Source organism: Vulpes vulpes, chromosome 6 (genome assembly GCF_048418805.1).
Source record: "Vulpes vulpes isolate BD-2025 chromosome 6, VulVul3, whole genome shotgun sequence".
Taxonomy (NCBI): Eukaryota; Metazoa; Chordata; class Mammalia; order Carnivora; family Canidae; genus Vulpes; species Vulpes vulpes.
In genome coordinates, this window is record NC_132785.1 from 108,478,663 (window position 1) to 108,484,662 (window position 6,000).

Genomic DNA, 6,000 nt, shown 5'->3' on the forward strand with positions numbered 1-6,000 from the left:
GCTCCATCCCAGGACCCTGAGATCATGACCCAAGCCAAAGTCAGACATTTAACCAATTGAGCCACCCACGCATCCCTTAAAGTTTTTTGTTTGTTTGTTTTAGTAATGTCTACACCAAATATGGGGCTTGAACTCATGATTCTGAAATCAAGAGTCATATGTTCTATTGACTGAGTCAGCCGAGCATCCCCTCATTGGTAATTTTTAAAGTTTACCAGGTAGTTCAAGCGTGCAGCCAAGTTTGAAAACCAGAGGGCTAAAAGAGATGTTTAATTTTATTCTATCTCCATCTAAAGATAAGTTCATTAATTATAATTTCTAAGGGCCTTGGTCTGTTAGTACTTTGCAGGTGTGGTAGATGTTGGAGTGTTGGAAGGATACTTGTTAGTAACAATTAATGAAACTCTGTAAGTGCAAAGTAAAATCCATATAGCCTGAAAGTTAATGCAGTTTCCAAAGGTGCTTGATAGACAAGAAATAGTCTAGGCACATGGAGAATCTGGCTTATTGGGAGCGAATAAAAGCCAAGATTTAAAATGTCTTTTAATATGAAACACATATGTACCCCTGGGCCTGAAAACAAGCCATAGCCCTTCAAGTTGTGGTGAAGCTTCCTAACAACAGAAGTAAGTTGTGGTACAATGCCATTTAAACTGGAAAGTTTGGAGGAGAAGTTAGATTTGTGGAGGGGTCATAAATGGGAGAAGACAAGTGCACTGGGTAGGCAGGATAAGTATTTTTTTTTTATGACTTTTGATTCTGAGGACAGAATTAGCTGATAGTTCTGATTATCTGTGTACACAGAACAAAACCAAGTAAACCGTAGCAAAATGAAAAATTGATATTTAATTAAGAAGCTAAAATATACCTTATTAAATTAGCCTGCTTTGGTATTTAAAATAATTAGTTATTTGTGGTTTTAAATGTCCTTATAAAAGCACTCTTATTTATGGTGGTGTGGACTTTTATTTGCTTCTTACTTAAGGGACATTAGTCCTTAAGTAGACCTCTACCAAAGATTCTGATTCTACATGGTGTGTGTGTGGCAGGGGGGAGGGGGGGTTAACTTTGTATTTTGAAATAATTATAGATCCATAGAAAGTGCAAAAAATGTGCAGAGAAATCATCATGCATCCTTCACCAAGTCCACCCATATGGTAACATTTTATATGAATCAGAGATGTCTCAAAACCAAGAAATTGACATTGGAATACTCCACAGAGCTTATTCAGATTTTTAATTTTAAAAGCAGTGTGTGTGTGTGTGTGTGTGTGTGTGTGTGTGTGTGTGTGTGGTTCTGTGCAATGCTATCATGTGTAACTTCATGTAACACCTCTGTATTCCAGATACTGTGCTCCACATGGGACTTGAAGAACCGTTAAGGGGTATGGAATGAGTTGTTTTGCTTGTGGTCCCATCACCAGCTTGAGTTCAGGACTTTGTATTTTGGGGGACTGCTGCTTTGTGGGGATAGGTAGCTTAGCTTTTGCAACAGAAAGTGACTTTTCTTCTTTTATTTGATCATCATTAAAGGTGTTTTTATCAAGGACTATGTTTTGAGGAGGTAAATCATGGTCACTTTATATGAAGGAAGTGAAATGATAAATTTATACCCCAAAATGTAAAAATCTGTTATTGGTCTTTCTTTTGGGGGCAGATCCAACAATTCTGGCACAACAGCAATAGACTACTAGAAAGTTCCTTCTCTGCCAAGTTTTAGAACATTGGAGACTTGCTCAATAAATGATGCATCTTTGTGGTTCCTGAAACAGAAGACTGCCCCTCACCCAGAGAAATGCCCTGATGTGTTTGAAGTGACTAGATATAATTTTGTAATAAAGAAATGGAAGCAGTCACTTAGTAAAATCTTCTAAGCATTGTCAACATAATTAAACTCTGCCTCACATATGTTTTTTAGGTAATTGCTGTCTCCAGAGCTTAAGGATACATAATCCTATCTACCATTTACAGGGCATAAGGATCTTAATTGCCTTTGCACCTAATATATCAAAAGGTGTTTAGGAATATAAACTCAGTGCCATTAAACCTTTTGTTCCTAGTATTTGCTGATAAATCTACAATCTAACAAAACTGCTTATATGTGTGTTGTTCTAATACCGGCACCCTAGTCTTTCTTGGAAACTCTTATTTCTGATTCTATTTTTAGCAAGAATCCTATAGGAGAGAAGAGTTCTGGGGCTGGTTGGTTGGTTGGTTGGTTGGAAAATTCTGGTTGGCCCAGTAAGCTCAGCTGTGACGAAGTAATGGGATATGTGATGAGAAATGAGTGTCAAAACATCAAGATAGTAATCTTGGGCAAAAGCATCTTTGGGGTATTTATAAAGAATACATGCCACCAGGTGTAATTATGGAGGTTTTATTTTTTTAGGGATTTAATATAGTAAGAACTCAGCAAAGCATCAAGTTGATAATCTCACTGCCTCATAACACTGGGTTTGAAAAAGTCCATTTATTTTGGAACAGAGTAGCCAAAAAACCTTAAAGTCTTAAATATTCTGAAAAAGATAATCAACCCACATTCATGAAAAAAGCAGAAGAGGAAGATTATCAACATTAATGACTATAAAATGAAGAGAACCAGATAAGGGGCCAGTTTATCTGCAATAAAAAAGCAAGCTTAAAAAAAATAAAAATAAAAAAAGCAAGCTTATCTATGTGGAAATGTGATCTTGAACATACATTTTATTTTATTTTATTTTATTTTATTTTAGATTTATTTATTTATTCACTCATTCAGAGAGAGAGAGAGAGAGAGGCAGAGACACAGGCAGAGGGAGAAGCAGGCTCCATGCAGGAAGCCTGACATGGGACTCAATCCCAGGTCTCCAGGATCACACCCCGGGCTGCAGGCGGCGCTAAACCGCTGTGCCACCGGGGCTGCCCTTGAACATATATTTTAAATGTTAGAAAAGCATGGTTGTGTCAGTGTATTTCCCCCTATACATGCACCCAATCTTTTAGGGAGTAGAACAGCTGCAAAGATGTTTTGAACGACTGTACAGGAGTTAAGAAAAGATCCAAGCCAAACAGTCTCTTCGGTGGACACTGATACAGCCCCCAAAAAACAGTTGTTGTCAAGTTAAGGGATGCGTGGGTGGCTCAGTGATTGAGTGTCTGCCTTCAGCTCAGGGCCTGATCCTCATTCTAGGGATGGAGTCTTGCATCAGGCTTCCTGCAGGAAGCCTGCTTCTCCCTCTGCCTATGTCTCTGCCTCTCTCTCTCTCTGTCATGATAAATAAATCTTTAAAAAAATATGTGGCATGTTGAATAATTTTAGAAATACTACATTTAGTCACTAAGTTTAAAGTTAAGAGTGTCAGACTATGTATTGGCCTGTAAACGACAAGCCTTTAGTAACCAACTGGCAAATAGCAATAGTAGTTATGTCATGTGCCAAATAGACAGGTCAACATAGGATTGTTATGGAGAGTAAATGAGGGAATGCATATAGACTTTATAGCACAAGGTTTTTTTTTAGCTGGATTTTCTTTCCCTCTCAGAAAATATTAACATCTCGGTTTAAAGTTAAGTTTTATGATGTCACCACAGCTCTTAGTGCACTTTACTGCACGGTTATAGTAAAAATATTCAGAATATGTCTTGGGCCTATAACGTCACACATCAGAGCTGTTTTTTTAAGGTTTGCATTATTTTTTTAAAGATTTTATTTATTAAAAAAAAAACAAAAAGATTTTATTTATTTATTCATAAAAGACACATAGAGAGGCAGAGACATTGGCAGAGGGAGAAGCAGGCTCCTCACAGGGAGCTTGATTCGGGACTCGATCCTGGGACTCCAGTATCACGCCTTGGGCCCAAGGCAGGCACTAAACCACTGAGCCACCCAGGGATCCCCAGGGCCATTCTTAAGCTAAGAAATATTTTTCCACTGTAAAGCAATCCAAATTCCTGGCTTTGCTAACAGTTCAGGACTGCTAAGTAATAATATAGCGAAGATCATACTGGGCAGTTGGAATGGGCTGAGAATTTCACATGTATTATTTTACCTAAACATTCAAACATTACTGTGAGGTAGATACTATTTTGTTATCTCCATTTTGCAGATGGGAAAGCTGAGGCCAAGAGAGTAACTTGCAGAGATCCATAGCCAGTAAGTGCTTGAGCCCAGATGAAACAAGCTTCTGGGGCTCTTGCACTTAACTGCAGTACTCTTCCTAAGAAAGGTACTGGGTGAGAGGAAGGGCGGCAGATCAGATGCTGAGGATAAAGTGGGGAAAATGTTAAGGTAGAGACAGCATTCTTGCTCAAAGCTAAATGTCCAGGCCAGAAGTGGTTATCAAGGAATAGGAGCTTGAGCCACATAAGTCAGTAAATGAAGAGGAGGGTGGTTCAAAGAGAAGACTATGACCTGATATATATTTGAGGGGTGATTGGAGAATTTGGAAATAGCAAAACAAGTCTATGTGCATGAAGGGGTGAGATTTGAGAAACCAAACCCAGAAGACTGTTGGTGAAGGAGGAAGCCAATTCCTCAGAGTGGGTAGATGTGTGAACTGGTGAGGCTCAGGATGGATGTTCTTACTGTTTTCATTGTGTTTACCTCTCAACGTCATTCCCTTCTTCCTCTGGAGGCTAACATCTGGGGTTTGTTTTAGCATTCAACTCCTGCATACTTTAGATTTGTGTAGTCTGAAAGAATTTTTTCTTGTCAATAGGAATTGTGTCCCCCTGAAAAATACTCTTCATGAATTATCTTTTTCCACAGGTGAGCACTTAATACATATATTTAAATTGTAGGTACCATGATCTACCTCAGAGATACAGCATGTATTATCAATACTCAAATAGGTCATCAGAGCTCATTCTTTACAGTGTGTTATATATACCTAAATCTGACCAAGAATATTTTTATACTTTCATAAGAAGTATTATATTTGCTATATTTTCACAAGTTTATGTTCTCTTCCAAAGTATCAAGCCCTGAAGCAATTGTTAAGAATTGTAGAGCACTCCTCAAATTCAAATGTGCATATTTTAATCATCAGCCTGACAGAACTGTAACTTATTTTAGCCAACATGTTCTTTAGTGATGTCACAGCCATCACTCTTTCATTATTGGTTTTTTTTCTCAGTCCTGAGAAAATTATCTTGCCTTATGTGAATCTATGCAAATGCCTAATGGAGTTTGTATAAAAACTCCAAACATCAAAAGGTTTTTAAATTTTCTATTTTGTTTTGAAAGCACATATAATGAAACTTTTGACCTACTTTACAGAGTCAAAACTATAAAGAAAAAGAGCTAGAGTCAAAGATTTTGAAAATCTAGAATATATAGGATTTTATCCAGGAAACTGGTTACCATAATTTAAGGTAATTTTAAAAGGATTTTTAAAAGAAATATTTTCTAAAAGTACATGTAAAGTTATGCTGTAGAAGTCTTGTCTTAAATTATTTTTTTCTGTATTCTGTATTTTGTTACTAAAAACGAAGACAGGCTATTTTTTAAAGTGGACCCGTGAACCTCCCGAAAGTGAGGTGCAGAACCTTATTCGAGAGCTTTGTTCCCTCTGCCCTGTAGGCTTAGCCCTTTCTTGGATGGGAAGGAAACAGTTCAGGCATCATCCATCTCCCCAGGAGGTGTGCAAACCTGGTTTGGAGCTATGTGTACTATGTGAAGCCATGTTTGAAATAGGGTTTCTAGTGAACCTTTTCCTGCATGCAATGCCAACTAACTGCCTGCTTTTAATTGGGCATTAACTCCCTAATAGATAGTGCCATCATCATTAACCAGGGTCCAGGTCCTACTCTCTACCATTGAAGAATTAGACAATTATGCAGTGTTTGACCAGACTTTGAAAATGCCTGATTTGGAACAGAATAGTGCCCACAAATACCTTAATGGAAAGAATGGCCAGCCCTCTGGCAATGTTATGACAGCTAAAAGAACTTAATAACCAGCTCAAAGTGTGTTCCCAACAGAGAAAGAGATATACTTGGTAGAAACAAAAATATAAAAGA